The following is a 10,423-nucleotide window of genomic DNA, read 5'->3' as shown; positions in this document are numbered from 1 at the left end:
TATTGTCCTCCCCATAGGAAAATGTCTCCAGGAAGTTGCAAAGACATGATTGGACGCCGACCAAATGGAAAGGAAAGAGAAAGATGACAGTCAAAGGGGTAGCTTTTTGAGGTAGGATATAATGATATAAAGAGGGGGTGAGATGGAGGAATCAAAGTATGGAGTTCCAGAGTTTTAGGATAAAAGTTTATAAAATTCTTTAAAACAAATTCCTTATTTATTTTGTACAGATTTATATAGTATGAAAAGTATCCAGGTCTTTTGTGAAGAAATCCATATTATTTATTTCTAGTATTTGAAATTTGTTTTGATTTTTAAAAAGTCTTGTGATGAATCAAAATTTTGATACGCTTTGAAATAGAAAAAAAATTACCTGTGAAATGTTCTGTGGATATTTGAATAAAATGTTTGTCGCTTCTGAGTCAGTGTGTTTCTTTCTTTATGCCTATAAACTTTTTTATACACAGATTAAAGTGTGCAGCTTGGTGCCTCTTCACCCTTCCTGTTTCTCACAGGTGATACTCTTTTATCTTCTGGATTCAATTATCATTAAAATATTCATGTGGAAGATTTATAAAATTTATAAAATTTTGACTCTGGCAGTTGAAAGACGAATCAAATTTTTTTCCATTAACAATTGGTAACTTTTCTTAACTCTCATTCTGAACAATAATGGTAGAACATTTGTTGTTGCTGAATCAGGGGGAAAAAATGCATTTATACTGCCTCATGATAATTCTAACATTTTGTATTCTAAATAACTGACTTTTTGAAAAGTCAGTAATATTTTTTATTGTACAAACTGAGGATTAAATTCATGTGTGCCATCAAGGATAAATAAAAATAAATATCACGAATACTAGAATTATGACAAATAGAAAGCTTAGATTCTTTAGTATGTCATTATACTCCAAAATACAGCCAACTTGTAAGCAGCAAGCAACCATTTGAAGAACTTGAGTTTTTAAAACATTTCAAAGCGTGTTACAGTAATTCCTGTCATAACTTGTGACTGTTTTTGATTGGCAAATTCAGGAGGCATTTCATATTCAGTGAAACCATGGAATTCCTGGATTCACAGGAAATCGGACATGGCTCAACATTTGCTCCAAACCAAAATAACCAAAACAAGACCACACAGAGTGCTCTTGAAATAAAATGTGTTTAAATGGGATGTTAAATTCGACTCTTATCCTACTCAATGAGCAGGAACTCAATATCATTATAAAGCTATTAACCTGTGCCCCAATAAACAAGAATTGTAAGCAACCAAGCTGAGAAAACTGGAATTATTTGGTTAGTGTGTAACCCACACAAGGCTGAATAAACATAAATAAAGCAACATGGACTCTTAAACAAACAAATTCTATTCAATTATACATCACCCTTACCTTGCTGAATAAACCAACTCAATGCAATTACACAAAGTAACTTTCAATCAGATATCCAGTGTGCCCTGTGTCAATCTCTGACTCCTTCACAATGGAGGGCTAGCAATTGTGATATTAGAAGTTCATGGAGAAATAATTTCAAGTGGAATAGTTCCAGGTGCTACAGAAAAAAAAACTAGGAAAGCAATAAAGATCATAACATAGTCCAGAATGAGATAAAGCTATTCAGTCCAGAATGTCTGTTCACACCACAAACCATAGATTTTGCCCATTCCTGGACTTGGAAGAAAACTCAAATCAATAAAAACTCAAGGTAATGGAATATCAGTCTTTCAACCTTGATCAATCCATAGGCAATATTTCCATGCCGCCCACTTTCCCCTTAACATGTGGTATGCTTATAACCTTCAATCTTCATAACCAGATATTTTCCCAGAACAAATTTAATCAATATAGCATTAATTATTTGCTGACAGATTATTTTACATATCTATCTACCTACTCTGTGTGTGGTGGTGAGAGAGCTTCTCTCTACTTGCTTTGTATCTGTGCTCTCAAGCTTCTTCATCTCCTTGCACTCAAGACTAGCAAACATCCAAATAAAATTTGTTTTCCCCCTTTATATTTCCACTATTTAAAACACGTTATTTAAAACGTGCCAAAAGTTGTTTTCAACCTCAGATGAAAGCGAAACAAAAGCATGATCTAACATGACAATTGAAACCAGCATTTTATTCATGCTAAACATTTTGAATTTAGATATTATTTCAGAAATATATAGTCTGTTGGGGAGGGGAATTATCATTCGGAACGATCAGTGTCTTTCACCGACCAGGTTTGCCTGCAGAATACCACTGTATTTACATTGCAACTACTCTGGGCTCCTTTATTAGAGCGATCTTGCACAAAGAGTCTTCAGCCGCTGTAATATATAATAGATATACAGTAAAACTCACATAAATCGTATCAGTCGGGACCATGACATTTAATGACTTATACAAAGTCCAAGTTACAAGCAAACTATTGATTAAAACAGATTTTTTTTTACAAATTAATCTACACTGCGTATGCACAAGTCAATGCAGTTGGTAAGTGGGCATGCGGTGATGGGTCAAGACTATGTTTCCTGCGATCCAATGCTTCTTGACCCATTGCCGCATGTGCACTTTCTGGCAAGCATTGGAATCGCATTGAATCGGGGGAAATGAAGTTCTCTGCGCATTGATCGATAGGTCAGGACGTCATTCCCCACGATTCAATACAGCAAGTAAAGTGGAGTAATGGAGGGCAAGGCAGCAGCACTACGAATTAGAGAATGATTAATATGACTAGTGCAAAGAAATTAAGTGGTTTTGATGGGAAACTGAACAGGTGCATGCATGTCTTAGGTTATCATACGATTTATAAAGATAAGACTTATGCGAGTTTTACTGTACGTAACTGAATTTAAATGTATACAAAGATAATCAACAGTGTAATAGCTTTCATCTCCTTGGTCTATCAGATTTGTTGAGAGCAATTTATTTGGAGCGGAGGAAACAGAAGTGCCTATTTTGCTTTACAGTGCTCCTAAAGTTGAGTTGCTGTTATTTGCAGTATTGTAAAGTTAGAGAGAAAAGAAAGGTGCAGACAATGTCCAATGCTGATTCAGGTCTTGAGGTGGGGCCTTAGGTGAAAAGGAGCAAAGCCAATATCGTGACCCTGGAGTTTGCAATTGAACAGAATCCTCCCCGTGGAAGAATCCAGAATTCAGCCATAGAGTAACGAGGACCAATGAATAAACAACAACAACTTGCGCTAAAATAAACACCCTCCACACAGGGTAGCGTCTCAGGAGCGCTTAACAGTGGCGGAGCCTGACTCCAAGCCTGGGGCTGTGTGGCCGTAAGCACGGTTGAAACAAGAAGGTTTTCAGGCGGGACTTGAAGAAAGAGAGAGGTGGGGGGCAAGACGGAGAGGTAGGGAGGTGCCAGAGACCGAAGGGATTTGAACACGAGTGTGAGGATCTTGAAGTCGATCCGTTCGGTGATAGCAATGCAGTCACAAGGAGCAGCCACCGCAGCACATCACATCAATTGCAGCCTCATAGAATGTCCATCAGATGGTGCTGCTGTGACACAAACAGTTGGACGGAACAGGGAAAGGACAATAGCTTCACAACGTTAACCTGTATGTTTAAGACCGTGTTTTCAGTCAACTTAGAGTAACACATAGAGTGGGACAATGTTTGTGCCTCGAGGCTTTCCTTGCTGTTTTCAGTTTATAGTGGTATTGAAGGTGTGGTTTTTTTGATGAACCTTAGCTCACTTAGCCACCGACAGGAGCTTTGCTGTTGGTGAGACTTTCAAAAAGTAAGCAAGGCCTCTTCGACAAGGTTGTATGGTGGGTTCTGCTGTTTGCAGCAGTGCTGCCCTTCTGATTATTCACCAAATATATGCCATCTGAAAGCGCTTCGAAGGATTCACCGTAAAAGTGTCGCAATTGTATTTTGTAGGCAAACACGGCAGCCAATTTTGCACAAGGTAATCTCTCACGCACAGCCGCAAAGTGAATGATCAGTTTTACATGGGGGGGGGATTGTTGGCCAGGACACCAGGAGAAACTCACGTCTCTTTTTGACGGGTGCCATGGAACCTTTAATGTCCATCTGAACAGGTGAGATAGGACCTTTGTTTACTCTCACACACACGCTCACACACACTATTTCTCACACGCAGCCTGTCACGTACACACACACACACGAACACCATCTCTCACGCTCTCGTCCTCTCTTTCTCACCCACTCGCTCTCATTGTGGAGTCCTGTAGCTCAGTGGTTAGAGCACTCGCTTTGCAAGTGAGAGACCTGAGTTCAATTCCAGGCAGAGGGCGAAACCTTGGGCAAGTTTCCTTATTCCACACAGAGCCTAATAATAATCCTCCAAAACCAAAAACAATAATAAATTGGTCATTTTCAATCTACGACTGTTTGTGGGACATTGCTGTGCGCAATTGGCTGCCGCGTTCACCCACAAATATACAGTCAATTCACTTTACAGTGTGTTCTGTGAAGCGCTTTGGGACGTCCTCCTGATGTGAAAAGCGCTATATCAAATGCAAGGATTATTATTATTATTATTATTATTATTATTATAACGTCCCTTCCAATAATGTAGTGCTGTCCCTGCTGTAAGTTCAAAGTCCCTCCATAAGCCATGAATTCACAACCTTCTGACTCAGAAGTGAAAGTTCTTCAAACTCTGCCTGGCTGCCACATGATAATATCTTCCTGAGAGGTGTTGGCAGGAATAAATTTACAATGTTTTTTTAGACTGATAGTGGTGATTATTGCTGGCAAATATTTACAAAAGTGATTGCAGTATAAAAAGATATCACTTGATTTCCTCAACAAGCAAAGGCTTGGTACGAAATGCACTTGGCCACTGTTCGTGTTGTGTGTACAAGCAGCACTACAATAAAAATGTTCCGACAAAATGTATGTGCTTCAAGGCATCCTCCTGATGTGAAAGGTACTATATATCAAATGTAGTACGTGGAGTCCCAAAGGGTAGTGGTTGAAATACTCACCTCGCAAGTGAGAAGAATCTGATTCCTGGGCAGGGCAAAACCTGAGGCAAATTTCCTTACTGTATTCGCCTCTGTTTACCTAGCACTAAGTAGGAACCCAGTTCTTAGTTGATTGTCAGACTGCTTTTCGGGGGATATACTTCCTTTTTAAAAAAATTAGTCACACAATCGACAACTGTTTGTGGGATACCACAATGTGCCTAATTGGCTGCCGTGTTTCGCCCACAACATACAGTCAATTCACAGTAATATTCTGTGAAGTGCTTTGAGACGTCTCAAAGACGTGATAAGGTGTGATATCAAATGCAAGAATTATTATACAAGGATTATTATGAATTATTGCTGTTAATAATAAGTAGCATAGAATCATGCAGCACAGAAAGTGGTCATTCAGCCCGTAAAGTCTTAAAGCAAGGTGTTAATTCAAGAACGATTGCTTCTGGATGTGCCTTGAACTGGGTCTTCAAAGCAAATTCAAAGGCATCAGGGCAGGAGCCTCCTTGGTTCTCTGGCTGAGAACAGAGTGGGTTCTCTCCCTTTGGGAATGCCTGCCTCCACTGATGGCCCAGTAAGAATGTTTTTGGTTACCTTTCTCAATCTTGCAGAAAAATTGGCTGATTTGCATTTATTTGCATTACGGTGTTCAGGCCCACCTGCTGCACAAAGCCCAACACTCGCATGGAGTTGCTGACAACAACTTGCATTTATATCGCACCCCACCCCACCCGGGATCAAACCGACGATCCTCATTGTCTCTTTCGAATCCCTCCATAGCTTCTGTATTTGGTCAAACTGATTTCTATCATTTTCAAGTTCCACATTTGGTATCAGCAAACTTGATTAGCTCCTGTTATGTCTGCATTTTCAAATAATTTACCTGCATTGTAAATAGCATCAGCCCTACCACTGGTGCAAAGTTGCCTTTGTCCAAACCCCAGCGATCACTTTCATATTACTAAATATGCCAATTATAACATAACGTTTTTTTTGGCCACTTCCTTAAACATACAAGAATTCTGAGCAGAAAGCTTTACAAATGCTCCAAAAATAGCTTTAACGGTTAAGTCTTGTTAAGTTTTGTTTAAAAATCATTTGAGAAGAATTAAAATTAACTTATATCTGGAGGGGGAGAGCATTAGAATATCTATTTCTGATAAACTAGCAGGTAAACCTGTCGGTCACCTTCCTCCCCCTCCCCCTGGCTTGGCCCCGGGATCAGTTACTGTGAAGCGCTCTGAGACGCCGTCCGGCATGCGGGGGGGGGGGCGCTATAAAAATCCAAGTTGTTGTTGTAAAATAATCATTAAAATCAGGGGCTTTAGCAATGCTCCCTTTTCAACTGTATTTTCTGCTACTGTACTACTCAGATTTGGTCAGTAAACCATCACAGTCAATTTCTCAAAAGTGTCACTAGTGGGCACAGCTCAAGCAAAAACATTTTAAGAATCAAATTAGTAGAATACAAATTGTTGACATTAACACTATTTATGGATTAATGCTAATTGACTGCAGTTCTGACACTAAGAATTATTTTTCTTGATAATGCAAGTTGGCAGGTAAATTAAATAATCAACGCAAAGCCTTTGCTTACCAGACACGAAGAATGAGGATACCTGTGGTTTTCAGTCAACATAACTCAATGGTTGGATCGAACTCACCTGCACAGATAAGAGAAAATGGTCAGATCTGAATGCTGAATGTATGGTGTTACAAGTTCATGGGCTGAGACACCGACCCCCAAAAGTCCCTTTTAACACTAAAACATATTGGCAACCATGCTAAAAACATTTTCTTCATGATATATTGATTCAAGATAATGAGGACTACCAAAGGTAGTTGAGGCATGTTGCAAAGAAACAAATCTGTCACATTAAAAGCAGTTAACCCTCCTTCCGAGCTGATGCTTACCCTCCACCCCTCCTGTTTATGGTTCAACAGCAACTTGCATTTATACAGTGCCCATCACACAGGGTAGCGTCCCAGAGAGCTTGACAGTGGCGGAGACTGACTAATTAACCTGACTAAGTCTGACTACATGCTAAGTAACGTCTCAGGAACATTGAAAGCCTTTATCCTCCCTCCTCCCCTCAAAAAAAAATTCACTCTGATTTCACACAGTCACCATTGGTCAGCAATCCCCTGAGTGCAGAAATCATTAACGGCATTGTAAATGCCATTCCACAGTAAATGCTATGAGTCAACATACACAGTATATACTCTTGGACTTTTTTTTCCTTTCCTTGCAGAGCCAAGATTAGTGAAATACACCTCCCCCACCCTGAATCTTACATGTGATTGACGGGAGAAACAAATTTAAATTAAGGAGTTCTATTGAAGTGCTTCAAGTCTAACGGGTATCAGAGCAAACCTGAAACCTAATGGTGAATGACATTTTAGTTTATTTGCCCTCAAGCAGACAACTGTGAACAGGTTGGAAACCTATCGTAACTTATTATTCCATCTTGGAATGGGAGGAAAGCCAAAGTCAACTCTGAAGAAATTATTTGTACTTTAATTTGTACCTAAAGTTCTCCATTTAGTCCAGACATTTATGCGTAATTGTTCATTTTCTGACCACAAGTAATTTTATGTTCTTAAATAATGAAGTCATGAGGTTTTATCATTTTAATTGCACAGTAGATATATCTTTCATCCACAAAATACAGCCACTACACTTTACGGTAAATCCTGTTGAGTGCTTTGACACATCCTCTTGATCTGCATCAAATGCAAGGATTATTATTGTATCTTAATCCACTCTCCATTCACAGCAATTTAATTTACAAACTATAGTAATTCCACTTTTTCAATAGAAAGCAGGCACAGTGTGTTCATGAACTGTTGCAATTGCGAGTTGTATGGTCACCAATGCTCAAATTATGAAGCCGCATATTGGCCATAAATCCCTGTTGAAGCACAGTCAGTTCCTCCAATACATAGTTTATGTGGAGTTACAGCAATTTGGCACAATATTCATCATATTCAAATCACTGGGGGGGATAAAAAACGATAAATTAGGCTCAGATTATTGATCATAAAGAGTCTTACTGGAACCTGGCTGCCAAGATCACCCGCCAAGCAGAATCAGCAAGATATTGATTTTTATTGCTGCAGTAAGAATGCAAGTGGTCCAAATCGATCAGAATTTCAGGAATGAGTCCAAGGACTTTTAAAAGTTGTGCTGTTTTCAATGTTATTAAGGGGCTCTTTATTATTAATGTTAAACAGCAACACCAGTTTGCAGTGCTACGTGTCTGCTTTTAGTTATTTATCCACATATCTTTTGACCACATATCAGTGGAGTAATTGGAGCGAGTAACATAAAACCTCTCCCCACCCCACATTGCTCTGTTGCTGAACATGATCAGTTTTATGAATTAGTTTCAAGTCATTAGAAGATGTCGGACATTTTAAGAAATAATCCTGAACATGAAATATAAAAATTAAAGATTTAGGGGTTAGTCAAAGGAAATTAGATGGCTCTGATTTAACATTCACTTGTGCATTCTTCACTCTCTGGGACATGCTCATACAGACTGTGCCAAAGGCATTCTGCAGAATAAAAATGTAAAAGTAAACGAAGATCAAAATCGATTGTGAATGTAACATTTTTCTCGGTTGTATGACCACAATGTTAATTATTCATCAGAGAGGAAGAGTTATATAACCCATCGGACATGCTAATCAAAGAAAGAGACGTGCGAGTTGCTGCAAAATAAATGTTGGGTGTTTACATCTTGATTTTGTTCCCATCATGACGCTCTTCTGTTTAAACGATTAAAATTTGCTGTTTGCTGTTATTGACCAGGACACCGGGAGAAACTACGTTGTCTTGAAAACAATTCCAACTCATTTAACTGTGTACTAACCTAATGGGTGTTACACTTGATTCAATGCAGTCATCATGATTAAAAAAAACAATTCCCAAGGAAACCACAATTGATGTATTTAACGTGTTAAGCACGTTTACTTAACATGAAAAATGCAATATTGTGCACTCTAAAAATGTGTAGCAACATCAAGAGTTCAAAGATTCTGCTTATGGCCCCATGAAAAGGTAACCCCCAAATCTGAACTGTTCCCTTCAACATTTTTTCCAGCTCTGCTAGAATTCCACCTTCCGGTACTAAGCCTGAATTCCGTTTTCTTCTGTGTTGGCTTGTTGTATTTGTATTACATTCAAGCTATCGTCTTAAAATGGGAAGCCATATAAAGACGCTCCTTGGGAGTCGTGTGTTAAACCCATGGCCGCACTGCTACCTCGCAGAAACTTACTGAAAAAAGTACACTTTGCAACAAACAAAGACAGCACTGGCCATATTTTCTGACTGTTTTTCAGCTATTCATGGATTTAAAGCTACCAAAAACAATTATTTATTGGTTTCCTCCCCAAAAATCAAGGAAAACACAACTCATCTAATCAGCTTGTGTATTCATTTTAAGCTTTTCATTCAGAGAGAAAATTCTGCATTAGGTTAATACAAAGTGCGGATTGCTATGGAAACTGTCTTGCTTGAAATCTTCAGAGCTTGAGTGATACATTTCACAGAGAGGATTAGAGAGAATGCAAACTTCCCAACTCTCCAATGCGACAGCAGCAGAAAACCGGCATGAATAAAATCACAGTACACTTCTGAGGCTGTGTGTGTGTGTGTGTGTGTGAGTGTGGAGGGGGAGAACGGGACATTTAAATTCCAAATACAGTAATGCAAATATTTTTCAACAACACTTTCTGTAAACGTGGAAGAGTCAACCACCTCCAATGTTTCGATACATGGGTCGACAAGTCCGCTAACTACCATGGGTCCAACCGTTTCACCCAAAAAATAAACAATCAATCTACTTTTCAGTAATATCCTGTGAAGTGTTTCGAGACAACAACAAGATTACATTTGTATAGTGCCTTTCACGTCAGGAGGACGTCCCAAGGCGCTGGACAGAGTATAGCATTTCAGACCCGAGCTGGGGTCAGTAGGAGGAGGGAGGGGAGGGGGGGGTGGCTGATGGCATGGTTGAAGAGGATGGTCTTGAGTCGGGACTTGAAAGAGGCAAAGGAGGGGGCGAGGCGGAGTGACTGGGGGATGGAATTCCAGAGGTTGGGGGCAGAGTGGCTGAAGGCTCTCCCGCCAATGGTGGGGCGGGTGGGTCGGGGGACGTGGTGCAGGCCGGAGCCGGCTGAGCAGAGGGAGCGGGCGGGTTGGTAGGGAGTTAGGAGATCGCAGAAGTAGGGTGGGGTGAGGCCTTGGAGGGCTTTGTATGTGAGGACCAGGATCTTGAACTGGATCCTCTGAAGGATAGGGAGCCAGTGGAGTCCGGCGAGAGTGGGAGAGATGGGGTCATGGAGTTTGGTGCGGGAGAGGACACGGGCGGCAGAGTTCTGGATTATCTGCAGCTGTGGAGGGAGGAGTTGGGAAGGCCGACAAGCAGGGAGTTTGCATAGTCGAGCCTGGAGGTGATGAAGGCAC

This window comes from Callorhinchus milii, unplaced genomic scaffold, assembly GCF_018977255.1.
Source record: "Callorhinchus milii isolate IMCB2004 unplaced genomic scaffold, IMCB_Cmil_1.0 Scaffold5, whole genome shotgun sequence".
Taxonomy (NCBI): Eukaryota; Metazoa; Chordata; class Chondrichthyes; order Chimaeriformes; family Callorhinchidae; genus Callorhinchus; species Callorhinchus milii.
Note: the sequence above shows the minus strand (reverse complement) of the source record.